The sequence below is a fragment of the Arachis stenosperma genome, chromosome 4 (genome assembly GCF_014773155.1).
Source record: "Arachis stenosperma cultivar V10309 chromosome 4, arast.V10309.gnm1.PFL2, whole genome shotgun sequence".
NCBI lineage: Eukaryota > Viridiplantae > Streptophyta > Magnoliopsida > Fabales > Fabaceae > Arachis > Arachis stenosperma.
Genome location: NC_080380.1, coordinates 29,905,346 through 29,919,932, shown reverse-complemented (window position 1 = coordinate 29,919,932; position 14,587 = coordinate 29,905,346). Strand labels below are relative to the sequence as shown.

The following is a 14,587-nucleotide window of genomic DNA, read 5'->3' as shown; positions in this document are numbered from 1 at the left end:
TTCGATTAATTTACACAATATAAACCGAATTATATTTAAATTTTTTATAAAAAAATAAATATATCCTTAATTTTTTATTTTGCAGACATTTAAATTCCTAATAATTTAAAAATACAATTAAGTCCCTAACAAAAATTCTAACCCTAATCCCTTATCTCTGCCCAAACCCAAATCCAAGCTTAATCTCTCACTAATCGATCAAACTGACCCGAAAATTAAAAAATTAAAAAATCTAGCCCTAACATCTCCTTCCTCTCTCTTTTCTCACAGAAGCACAAGCTCTCATCTCTTTGTTCACCGGCTCAATCTTAAGCTCACCGGAGATTGCCGCTGGAAGGCTTTCCCAGCAAAGAAACCTTTCGACAACGATAGAGACGATCTCCGGCAACGATTCTATCTTCCTCTCTCGTCCTTGCTTGTATGATTGTCGACGACGAAGAAATAGATTAGTGAGTACCTATTAGCTTCTTCTCTTATTTTCTTCCGCTCCTTCCACTTCCTCTCTTAAATTCCATGATTTTTCATTTTCTTTTTGGTTAAATTATGATTACGATGGCTCTGTAATCTAGAACGATGAATAATTTCGGATTATGATACCAGGTTTTTTGTTTCAAGCACTTGCTCAAGTGTTTCATCAAAATAAAGAGGCCCCTGTTCATGATACAAGATTTTTAGTTTTTCAAACCTTTCCCCAATGCCCTATCCTTTTGTTTTTCAATTCATAATTGACTGGCTTTTGTTCATCCTTTTTTTACTTATCAAGGTTTGATATTTGAGTGAACTGAAAACACAGTCTCTAGAAAAATGGTATTTTCTATTTTTGTTCTTTTATGTAACTATATGATTGTAGCTTTCAAATGCAAATTTGACGACTTCTTTGGCCTCCAATTTTTACTGGTGAGATTTAACTATAGTGAATGCATGATTGTTGAGTTGCGATAGATATGAACAAAGCGAGTGACTTTTATTTATAAATAGAAGTAATACACTTAGCATACATGTATCTATTTCTTCCATTGTGGTGGTTGTTCACTGTGATTGGATTGGACAATTGGAGTTGGAAGTATAGTTATTGAAGTTGTGGGGATAATTTAAAAATGATGAGACGAGTATGGATCTAAATTTTTTATTTTAGTTTGGCAATTTTACTGTTCAAACATTTAAAGGTTAGTTTCATTGGTATAGCATTACTGAATGATCTTGAGAAAAAGTTTATATCACAATATATTTCCTGCATATATATATATACTTGAATGCTTTTTAAATCTAAATTTTCTTACAAATTTTTGTGATTGGAATGTGATAACTGATTTTTGATGTTGGTGAACAGGTTAGTTGAAATCCATATATTCTCTTTTGTTGTTGGAAGAGCATTTATAGAAAAGCTAAAAGTCAGCAGTAAAAAAAGATCTCTAGATATTACTCAAGTTTTTAAAGATGAAGACAATTTGAAATCAAATTCTTTGAATTAATGGCTTGAGATCATGCATAGAATATGCATCACTCGATATAATTCTATTTAAAGGCCTCTTGACATTTCCAATGATTAGTTCTCAATTTTGCAGAATCATCACGCATTCAAGAAGCCGGTAAAAATCTACAACTGAGGATTTGTATCATCTCAGCCCGTCAATATAATAATACATTCAGCCAGTGGCACTCTGCAGCTTTCAGGAGGTGGCAAAAGAAGTATGTAGAAGATAAAGTTGATGTCTATCAATCTTATGTTAGAGATCACATTATTATAGCTTAGGAGATAGGTGTATAGCCTTAAACAGTTACTTACTGGTTATTGAATCTCATTCCCTTAGGTTCTCATCTCGTTGGTGATTCCTTTGTATTTTAGTATATAAGATTTTGGGTTTGGCTTTGTATAGAAGTTATAGGGATTACTCAAATGTCTTTCATGTCTGCTTCTATTCTGGCTCTCTATTGGCTTTCCTTGGAGAGACTAGAAAGTTAGGATTTTTTATATGCTTTTGCCGAGTCTTCCATGTAATTTAATTTCATGACTGGTTTTAATTTTCAATAGAAGCATATTATTGATTTCACTTTAATAGTAATATTAGTTTGCTTTCAGTTGGGTTCTCATCTACACGTTGCTGTTTTAGTACTTTTAATGGTGGTATTTATTATTCAGAAAATTGTTATAAAAGACTTGTAAGAATATTTAATTATTAAAAAGAAAATTTTATAAAAAAAATTAAAAAATCTTTAATATTAACGAAGACTGACTGCCTACAATTACAAATCAATAAAACCAAATTCTAAGGAGTGGCTACCACAAACTTCAGACACACACAACAAATTTTCCATAAAAAAAATGCAGAAGTCATCATAGATTAAAATGTAGTTTAAATACAAAATAATGTCATATTCTTAGTTAGGTAGTTCTCTTCATAAAAAAAGGTCAAAATCAAACCATAGGATATATGAGCAAACCATAGGATATACGGCAAAACATTAGAAGAATTAGAATTGAACTAAGAAGCAACTATTAATAAATAGCAGAGCTCATGATATGGTGCATCCATTAGCATCACCATAATATAAGCATGGAGAAGGAGGAGGAGGAGGAGCCTGTTGCTGCGGCTGTGGTTGTGGTGGATAACGCTGTTGATGATGATAGTAACTGTATTGATAAGGTGGTTGTTGTGGTCTACCATAACCCATTGGAGGAGGAACACATTCATTGTGGTTGTTGTGGTTGATGCACATTATGTTCCTCCTATTTGCTATCATAAACCAGGTTTATGAGCCCAAAAAGCATCTGGATCCGGACAAAAGAGAGAAAAATCTTGGATTTCTCTATTTGCTATGTGCCAATTGACAAAGTGAGCTTGTATTGACTTGAACAGAAAAAGGATGATCGAAAAAAGCCAGCATTTATCATCTTCCCTGCAAAAGTGCCTCTTCCAAGAACAATGTGCCTCTTCGAAGAACAATGTGCCTCTTCCAAGCTCAGGATTTGGTTCTTTTCGATGCTTATTTTCAAATTCCATGACAAGTTTTGGTAGGAAGTTCATGACCTACATACCTAAGGTTTTCAATTCAACATAATGTCATAAATTTCAGTGTTGCTAGTTCACTTCAATCTCAGCGAATACCATTTCATTAAGCAACTTGACTACTTAAAGTTAAAACTACCTTCTTTTATTCTTCTTTCTTCGTTTTTCTTTTTGGGGAGTTGTTGGATACTAAACTACATTTATATTGCTAAAGTTTTTAAAGGGGAGAAATGAAATCCACAACTAAAAACTACTCACTAATCTTTGGCTATATTGTATGTAGATGTAGTAATTCTCAGTCAAAATAACAGAACTTAAAATATGACCTTCCACAACTTTCTCCCATTGATCATTTTGTGACATACAAATCTTGATCAACAACCAAAACAACTAACAACCTATTTTCTAGGACTGATTCCAAACTTCTTCCTCTCAACTTCACAATTGCTTAAAACAATATACATCAATAAGGAAAAACATGAACAAAAACTACTAGAAACTAGAAGTATAACATATCATGATACAACAATAGCATGGCAATTAGGCAACGAAAAAACTCAGCTAAATTAATAACAGCAGCAAAATTAATACTACCAACAGCATTCAGCATTAAGCAAGAAAATTATCCTTTAGCAACAAACAACACTTGATTTGATTTCCATTTTTAGCATTCAGCAACAATAGTTACAAAACAGTAACAAGTAATCCCTAATCACACTAAACCTGAAATCAATAAAGCTAAACAAAAATTTCAATAATGATTTGATTTCTATTTTTAGCAGTAGCAAGAAAATTTCAACAAAAACTTCAGGAATTAAAAAAAGAGCAACAGCACAAAATCAATTATTTGATTTTCCATTAACCCATTCATAGTTTCACGTTCAAAAATCAACAACAGGTCACATTCAAAAATCAACAACAGGGCATAAAAGGAAGAGAAGAACCGAAAAAGTGAAGGCAGTGCCGCTAACCTTCGACGGCGACATGGACGACGCCCGGCGAGACGACAGCGAGTGGCGACACAGTGGCGAGTTGCTCCAAGTTTGAGAGAATCCAGGGAGGACAGGGACAGGGGGAAGGATGATGCCGAACTACGAGAGAGGAAGCAGAGGCGCCGACAGCACGGACGGCGGCGGCACCGCGACAGAACCATTGCAGGGAGAACTTAGGGTTTTGGTAGGGTGAGTTTGGAAGGTGCTATGGGTTCAGAGTTCAGGGTATAGTGATATGGATTCACGAATCGGGGGTGGGGTGGGTTGGTGGACGAAATTGTGATTCACTCTCTTTATATTTGCATGAGATTTAAAAATTGGCTCTATTGGAATTTATGATCACAACTCCGTTCAACTTAACCAGCAAGTGTACTGGGTCATCCAAGTAATACCTTACGTGAGTAAGGGTCGATCCCACAGAGATTGTTGGTATGAAGCAAGCTATGATCACCTTGTAAATCTCAGTTAAGTGGATTCATAGGGTCAAATGTGATTGGATTAGATATTTAAAAGAGAAATAAAATAAACAGAAAATAAAATAGGATAGAAATACTTATGTAAATTAATGGTGGAGATTTCAGATAGGCGTGTGGAGATGCTAGAATCCTCTCGAATCTTTGTTTTCCTATTGCTTTCATCCAATCCTTCTTACTCCTTTCCATGGCAAGCTGTATGTAGGGCATCACCATCGTCAAGGGCTACTTTTCATCCTCTCGGGAAAATGGTCCTATGCGTTGTCACTGCATGGCTAATCGTCTGGAGGCATCACCATTGACAATGGCTACATCCCATCCTCTCAGTGAAAATGGTCCAAATGCTCTGTCACAACACGGCTAATCATTTGTCGTTTCTCAATCAGGTTGGAATAGAATCCATTGATTCTTTTGCGTCTGTCACTAACGCCCAGCCTTCAGGAGTTTGAAGCCCGTCACAGTCATTCAATACCGGAATCCTACTCGGAATACCACAGACAAGGTTATACTTTCCGGATTCCCGGGATCCTACTCGGAATACCACAGACAAGGTTAGACCTTCCGGATCCCCATGAATGCCGCCATCTATCTAGCTTATACCACGAAGATTCTGTTGGGGAATCGAAGAGATATGCGCCCAGCCTAAAGTAGAACGGAAGTGGTTGTCAGTCACGCGCGTTCATAGGTGAGAATGATGATGAGTGTCACGGATCATCACATTCATCAAGTTGAAGTGCAACGTATATCTTGGAATAAGAATAAAAGAGAATTGAATAGAAAGTAATAGTAATTGCATTGAAACTTGAGGTACAGCAGAGCTCCACACCCTTAATCTATGGTGTGTAGAAACTCCACCGTTGAAAATACATAAGTGAAAGGTTCAGGCATGGCCGAATGGCCAGCCCCCAAACGTGGTCACAAGACCGAATAATCAAAAGATAAACAGTCAAAAGACAACTAATACAATAGTAACTTATCCTATTTATACTAGACTAGCTACTAGGGTTTACATGAGTAAGTAATTGATGCATAAATCCACTTCCGGAGCCTACTTGGTGTATGTTTGGGCTGAGCTTGATCTATCCACGAGTTGAGGCTTCTCTTGGAGTTGAACGCCAAGTTATAACGTGTTTTGGGCGTTCAACTCCGGGTCGTGACGTGTTTCTGGCGTTTAACTCCAGATAGCAGCATGTAATTGGCATTCAACGCCAATTTACGTCGTCAATTCCCAAATAAAGTATGGACTATTATATATTGCTGGAAAGCTATGGATGTCTACTTTCCAACGCCATTGAGAGCGTGCCATTTGGAGTTCTGTAGCTCCAGAAAATTCATTTCGAATGCAGGGAGGTCAGATTCCAACAGCATCAGCAGTCCTTTGTCAGCCTCCTTCTCAGAGTTTTGCTCAAGTCCCTCAATTTCAGCCAGAAATTACCTGAAATCACAGAAAAACACACAAACTCATAGTAAAGTCCAGAAATGTGAATTTAACATAAAAACTAATGAAAACATCCCTAAAAGTAGCTTGAACTTACTAAAAACTACCTAAAAGCAATGCCAAAAAGCGTATAAATTATCCACTCATCATGGGTGCTAGGAGGAAGGGGTGGGTTTGGAAAGTTGACCGGACCATTTTTTAAGCCATTTTCGATTGAACCGGTTAGACTGGCCGGTCCGACTGATTTTTAGAATATTAATTATTGTTATAAAAGATCGGTTTTATTTTAGTTAATAAAAAATTTAAAAAAATCGGTTCACTTAAAATGTTCAATAATATGATGACACATAGGCGTCTTTACAAAAAGACATTTTCTGCAATTTTATGGGAGCATCCTCAAATTGTAATATCACTATAATACCGTTAGGGATCAAAAATAGAGGTAGATTTAAGAGGCTTGGCAACTACAAGTCTACAACTACTAAAATTGTTTGGCTTCAGAATCTCCTAACTGAACTCCACATCCTAATCACTATTATTCTCACACATTTATTGTGATAATATAAATGTTATATTTACTCCTTGCAAGTCCCATTCTTCACCATAACTCCAGAATTAGATTTGTACTAATATTTTTATAATAATATTATAGAAGTATAAATTATTTAAAAGTACGATTCACTTTATTCTGACAGTATAAACGATTATGTATAGCATAAAAGATTTATAAAATTAAATTATTTTACAAAAGAAAAAATCATAGGTTGACAAAAGTCTGTGGCTAAGAAGACCAATGTCTCTATAGATAAAAAATCAAATAACAAAATTTTTAATTATTATTTTTTTATAAAAAAGTCTAATTTTTTATTTGAATTATATTATTTTGTTAATTTTATTTTCTGTAGAATAAAAAGATAGAAAAAATAGAAAATGAGAAAAAAGAGAGAGAAAGATAAAGATGAAGAATGAGAGTGAGAGTTTGCTAATTTTAGAAGAATTTTTTTTATTGTAATAAAAAAATATCGGATGACATATATATTTTGATTTGTCAAATTACTAATATAAAATCTAAATTATATATAGAGTGAAAATGGTAGAGAAAAATAGAAAAATGGAGAGAGGTAGATGAGAGAATTTAGGAAGGGAGTTTATTAATTTTGGAGAAAAATATTTTTTCTCAATTTTAATAAGAGAGTGTTATGTGATGCATTTGATTATTAAATTAGATAGTAATATATAATACATAATATAGGTATATTTCAATTTCAATTTTAATATTTTAATTTTAATTTTAATGCAATTAAAGAATATCATGTTGTACATTTTGATTGTCAAATTAGTAATTAGTTATTGATATTGATAATAATATATAAAATAGATAGAGAAAGGAAAAAGGAGGAGGGGGAGAACTCTTTGATTTTGGAGGGAAAAATTTAATTTCAATTGCAATGAGGGAGTGACTTGTGGCACATTTTAATTATAAAATTAGTATGGAGGAAGAAAAAATTCTCTTTAATTTTGAAGGGAAAGATTTAATTTCAATTATAATGAGAGAGTGACATGTGGCACATTTTGATTGTAAAATTAATAGAAGTAGAAGAGAATTCCTTAATTTTGCAAAAAAAAAAAAAATTGATTTCAATTGTAATAAAAAAGTGACATACAATACATTTTATTTATAAAATTAGAAATATATAATAAATTTTGTCCAAGAGTCACTCAAAACGTGCATATTGTCCATATTTATACCAAATTATTGCCCCCTGAGGCCCTGACAGCTTTGATAAGTATAAGAGCGAACTGAAAGTCACCTCCAAAGGTGAGAAAATATGATAAAAGAAGAAAATACAATGATAATTCAGTTAATCTAAAAACAGGATTGGTTACTTGCACATCAAGGCATCTGTTCCAGCCTAACTCAATATGGGCTAGAGGTCCACTTTATGGGTTACCGACCCAGCGATCCGACAGGTCTTCAATTCGTACGCGCAAAAGTGACCTGTGTCTCACTTTATTTTCTGGAAAGATTTGGACAGCTAGCAGAAACTTTCAGGCGGACAGGTCCAAATAAAAAAGTCCACCCGAGTATAAAGTATAAATGAGGAGAGACCTACCTCTCCCCCAAAGTACGTCATCTTTACTCTAATTAGCTGTCTCATCGTACGGACACTTACTTTAGCATCGGAATATCGTTGCAGGTGGCTCCACTTGTCGACCCACCGACCATCGTAGTAGCATCTTACCTCATAAAATTCGCGCCCAGGTGCCGAAACCATCCTTTCTCCATTGGTTGCTCTTGACCCAGCACCCGAACGACCTCTTATAGTGACAAGCAACCGAATAGCATACAACAAAATAACTGATTTCTATGTTTTGTTTGGCTCCTACTTTTTCCACACAAATCATCAATCAAACAATATCTATCAGTTTTATCATTCAGTTAGACAATACCTTTCTCTCTTCTTTGAATCTCTCCATTAAACCTTCCATTTTCAAACCGGTCTTAAACTCAATTATGGGACGAATCATATTGGTTTCATTTCCTCTAACTTGTTGATTGCTAGAAATAGTGTGATTATCAAATTATCTTTATCCATTTTTTGTTTCACATAAAAAACAAAAATAACACCTGTTAAAACTCCTAATAAAAAATTCAAAAACTAAAAAAGAGAAACCAAATAAACGAAGCTGAATAAGACTTGAATTATGTCCAATACAATAATTATTATCATGTTTTACTGTGTGTCATCAGAATCAGATGCAGAGGTAGAACTAGCATCAAAGAATGCCCAGCGAAATGCATCTTTGAGGCTCGAAACGAACACTTTGCTTTCTTTGCGCTTAAATGAGAGCCTTTCTTCTGCCAAGGCACAAACCGTTTGTAAGAAAGTGAAGCAGAGTGCGACAATGGCACCAAAAGTCGACAACGTCACCAACAAATTCACACAGTTATGTATTACTAGTGTTCTTAATCTCGCATAGCGTTTTCCAAAGTACTTGTTTTATTGTTTACATCATTCACCACTTTGTGCAGGTAAGACTCTTTCAGGTCAGGAACCATCTCTTTGGCAATGTTGTTGATAAGTTCTGCCACCATTTTGTCGTTCCCTAAAGAGTGGTTGAGCACTCCTTTGTAGTGGAGAAGAGCCACGTCTTCTTCTCAGTGGATGAGCCTGTTGAAGAAGAATATGCAGGTTGTTACATCGGGTTTGCATCTCTGGTGGCACTTCTCAAATGCCACAAAGTTTCTAAGCATAGTGCCTGTGGAAAGCAAGGTAACGAGACTAAGATTTAATTACTAAATTCTTATGAATTAATAAGGAATAAAGGTTGATTATGGATAATGACTTTGTAAGGATAATTTATTTTCGTTTTTGAGATTTTAACATAGGCCATTTTAATGATTTTATTAGTCATTTTAAGTTGGCAAGACTAGTATTTTTTTTTTTTGTTGATTAGGCAAGATATTATAACTAAAAATATTTATTATTTTTAAATAATAATTGATTAATTCTGAACATTAAAAACTAAATTTTAAATTATAAATTATAATCATACAAAAATAATGTATTAGTGTATAAATATTGTTTAATATTAATAGAAAGTGTTACTCTCCTAACATTTTTATCTTATTAAAAATGTGTTTGTTTTGATACGATGATAAATTTATACATACTGATACATTAAAATCTTAGACCAATAACAACACGATACGTAAAGCTTATTTTTCACATTAGCATTTATTTTTTTTTAAAAAAATATACATCGTATCACTATTTTTACCAAAACACTCTTATAATTTAGTAAAAATAAAAATAAGATGTAAATACCTTTTTTATGTTGGACAAAGACTATATTTTAAATTAATCAAATTTTAAAATTTAAATAAGTTTAATTTTATAGTTTTAAATTTTAAATAATTTAAAAAACAAAATAAAAACACATTTAATTATTTATTCATACTAAAAGAGATTACTTTAATGTTATTGATGATTCTCCATGAACTCTAGTCAATCATTCATACCAAAAAACAAACAAATCTACAAAACACTAAAAAATATCAAGCGACTCTTTGTTTCACTGGGTTTCTCAGTTCTCACTACCCTACTGATGAGCGGATAATTTATACACTTTTTGGCATTGTTTTTAGTATGTTTTTAGTATGTTTTAGTTAGTTTTTATTATATTTTTATTAGTTTTTAGTTAAAATTCACTTTTCTGAACTTTACTATGAGTTTGTGTGTTTTTCTGTGATTTCAGGTATTTTCTGGCTGAAATTGAGGGACCTGAGCAAAAATCTGATTCAGAGGCTGAAAAGGACTGCAGATGCTATTGGATTCTGACCTCCCTGCACTCGAAGTGGATTTTCTGGAGCTACAGAAGCCCAATTAGCGCGCTCTCAACGGCGTTGGAAAGTAGACATCCTGGGCTTTCTAGCAATATATAATAGTCCATACTTTGCCCAAGATTTGATGGCCCAAACCGGCGTTCCAAATCAGCTCAAAACTGCCCGGCATTAAACGCCGGAACTGGCACAAGAATGGGAGTTAAACGCCCAAACTGGCACAAAAGCTGGCGTTTAACTCCAAGAGAAGTCTCTACACGAAAATGCTTCAATGCTCAGCCCAAGCACACACCAAGTGGGCCCAGAGGTAGATTTTTATGTCATTTACTCATCTTTGTAAACCTTAGGCTACTAGTTCTTTATAAATAAGACCTTTTGCTATTGTATTTTCATCTTGGTTCTTCTGGTTCCCTCTCTGGGGCTGAAGCCAATGATCACTTTTGTTCTTATATATTTTCAACGGTGGAGTTTCTACACACCATAGATTAAGGTGTGGAGCTCTGCTGTACCTCGAGTATTAATGCAATTACTATTGTTCTTCTATTCAATTCAGTCTATTCTTGTTCTAAGATATTCATTCGTACCCAAGAACATGATGAATGTGATGATTATGTGACGCTCATCATTATTCTCACTTATGAACGCGTGCTTGACAACCACTCCCGTTCTACAAGCAAACAAGGCTTGAATGTTTATCTCTTGGATCCCTTAATCGGAATCTTCGTGGTATAAGCTAGAATTGATGGCGGCATTCAAGAGAATCCGGAAGGTCTAAACCTTGTCTGTGGTATTCTGAGTAGGATTCAATGATTGAATGACTGTGACGAGCTTCAAACTCCTGAAGGCTGGGCGTTAGTGACAGACGCAAAAGAATCAATGGATTCTACTCCAACTTGATTGAGAACCGACAGATGAATAGCCGTGCCGTGACAGGGTGCATTGAACATTTTCACTGAGAGGACGGGACTGTAGCCACTAACAACGGTGATGCCCAACGTACAGCTTGCCATGGAAAGGAGTAAGAAGGATTGGATGAAGACAGTAGGAAAGCAAAGAGACGGAATGGACAAAGCATCTCCATACGCTTGTCTGAAATTCTCACCAATGAAATACATAAGTATCTCTATCTTTATCTTTATGTTTTATTCATCTATCATCCATAACCATTTAAATCTGCCTGACTGAGATTTACAAGGTGACCATAGCTTGCTTCATACCAACAATCTCCGTGGGATCGACCCTTACTCGCGTAAGGTTTATTACTTGGATGACCCAGTGCACTTGCTGGTTAGTTGTACGAAGTTGTGATAAAGAGTTGAGATTGCAATTGAGCGTACCATGTTGATGGCGCCATTGATGATCACAATTTCGTGCACCAAGTTTTTGGCGCCGTTGCCGGGGATTGTTGAGTTTGGACAACTGACGGTTCATCTTGTTGCTTAGATTAGGTATTTTTCAGAATTCTTAAGAATGAATTCTAGAGTTTCATGATGATCTGTTGAAGTCTGGCTAGCTGTGAAGCCATGTCTAATTTTATTGGACCGAGGTTTCAACTTATCATCACAAGAGCTTGTTGATTTCTATCAATCTTGCTGTTGGAGCAATGATCTGCTAAGGCTTGGCTGGCCATTGGCCATGTCTAGTGTTTTGGACCGGAGCTTTCTTTGAAAGCTTGGCTGGCTATGAAGCCATGTCTAATTCCTGGACCAGAGTCTTAGACTAGCATTGCAATGATTCCTGGGATTCTCATTAAGAATTTTGAATCCTTTATTTTACTTTTCCACATAGTTTTCGAAAAAACCACAAAAAATTTACAAAATCATAAAAACCAAAAATATTTTATGATGAGTCTAGTGTCTCATGTTAAGTTTGGTGTCAATTGCATGTTTCTATTCTTCTTGCATTCATTCATGTGTCTTAAGTGATCTTCAAGATGTTCTTGATGATTTTCTTGCTTTGATCTTTGAATTCTCTTGACTTGAGTGTTTTGCTGTTTCTCATATGCATTCTCATTTTGTTAGTGTCAGTAGTATACAAACTTCTAAGTTTGGTGTCCTGCATGCATTGTTTATTTGATTTTAGTTGTATTTTGATTATTCCTCATTATTAAAAATCCAAAAATTTTTTTCTTTGTGTCTTTTCAAGTCAATAATACAGAGAATTAAAGCTTCAGAACATACAGCAGAGGAATTACACAGAAAAAGCTGGGCGTTCAAAACGCCCAGTGAGGAAGGAAAACTGGCGTTTAAATGCCAGCCAGGGTGTCTGGTTGGGCATTTAACGCCCAAAAGGGTAGTGTTTTGGGCGTTAAACGCCAGAATGGATACCATTCTGGGCGTTTAACGCCAGGATGGCACAAGAAGGAAGATTTTGTTTTTAATGCAAATTTTTTTCAAGTTTTCAAAATTTTTCAAAATCAAATCTTTTTCAAATCATATCTTTTCAATCATATGTTTTCAAAATCATTTTCTTTCCATTTTCAAAGATACTTGCTAACAATTAATGATTTGATTCAACAATTCAAGTATGTTGCCTTTTCTGTTGAGAAAGGTTTAATGTTTGAATCATATCTTTTCTTGTTAGCCAAGTCATTAATTTTTAAAATCAAATCTTTTTTTAAATTGTTTTTCAAACCATAACTTTTCAATCATATCTTTTTAATCACATCTTTTTCAAAATAGTTTTCAATCATATCTTTTTACTTTCTAATTTAAATTTTTTTTTCAAAAATCACTTGATTTCTTTTCCACTCTTAGTTTTCGAAAATCAATTAGAGTTTTTCAAAATGTTTTTAAAATCTTTTACTTAATTTTCGAAAATTTCTTCCCTTCTTCTCACATCCTTCTATTTATGGACTAACACTCCTCCTCAATGCACAATTCGAACTCCATCATAATACTTGATAAGTTCGAATTCTTCTACCTTTTCTTCTATTTTTATTTTCCTCTGACACTTCAAGGAATCTCTATACTGTGACATAGAGGATTCCATATTTTCTTGTTCTTTTCTCTTTCATATGAGCAGGAGCAAAGACAAAAGCATTCTTGTTGAGGCTGACCCTGAACCTGAAAGAACCTTGAAGCGAAAGCTAAGAGAAGCTAAGGCACAACTCTCTATTGAGGATCTAACAGAAATCTTCAAAGAAGAAGACATGGCAGCCGAAAACAACAACAATGCCAACAATGCAAGGAAGGTGCTGGGTGACTTTACTGCACCTACTCCCGACTTCTATGGGAGAAGCATCTCTATCCCTGCCATTGGAGCAAACAACTTTGAGCTTAAGCCTCAATTAGTTTCTCTAATGCAACAGAATTGCAAGTTCCATGGACTTCCATTGGAAGATCCTCATCAGTTTTTGGCTGAGTTCTTGCAAATCTGTGACACTGTCAAGACTAATAGGGTTGACCCTGAGGTCTACAGACTTATGCTATTCCCTTTTGCTGTAAGAGACAGAGCTAAGATTTGGTTGGACTCACAACCTAAAGAAAGCCTGAACTCTTGGGAAAAGCTAGTCAATGCCTTCTTGGCAAAGTTCTTTCCACCTCAAAAATTGAGTAAGCTTAGAGTGGAAGTCCAAACCTTCAGACAGAAGGAAGGAGAATCCCTCTATGAAGCTTGGGAAAGATACAAACAATTGATCAGAAAATGTCCTTCTGACATGCTTTCTGAATGGAGCATCATAGGTATTTTTTATGATGGTCTGTCTGAACTGTCCAAAATGTCATTGGATAGCTCTGCTGAAAGATCTCTTCATCTGAAGAAGACGCCTACAGAAGCTCAAGAACTAATTGAAATGGTTGCAAACAACCAATTCATGTACACTTCTGAAAGGAATCCTGTGAACAATGGGACGAATCAGAAGAAAGGAGTTCTTGAGATTGATACTCTGAATGCCATATTGGCTCAGAACAAAATATTGACTCAGCAAGTCAATATGATTTCTCAAAGTCTGTCTGGAATGCAAGCTGCACCAGGCAGTACTAAGGATGCTTCATCTGAAGAAGAAGCTTATGATCCTGAGAACGCTTCAATGGAAGAGGTGAATTACATGGGAGAACCCTATGGAAACACCTATAATTCTTCATGGAGAAATCATCCAAATCTCTCATAGAAGGATCAACAGAGACCTCAACAAGGTTTCAACAACAATAATGGTGGAAGAAACAGGTTTAGCAATGGCAAGCCTTTTCCATCATCTTCTCAGCAACAGACAGAGAATTCTAAGCAAAGCCACTCTGACTTAGCAACCATGGTCTCTGATCTAATCAAAACCACTCAAAGTTTCATGACTGAAACAAGGTCCTCCATTAGAAATTTGGAGGCACAAGTGG

General features: G+C 35.0%; 1 non-coding gene across 1 annotated transcript; it reads right to left on the bottom strand.

The window, feature by feature from the left end:
* Positions 1-13,812: 13,812 nt before the first annotated feature.
* On the bottom strand, positions 13,813-13,920 carry LOC130977731 (small nucleolar RNA R71). The gene has a single exon (XR_009085410.1). It is a non-coding gene; the product is annotated as a small nucleolar RNA R71 (small nucleolar RNA).
* Between the last annotated feature and the right edge of the window lie 667 nt (positions 13,921-14,587).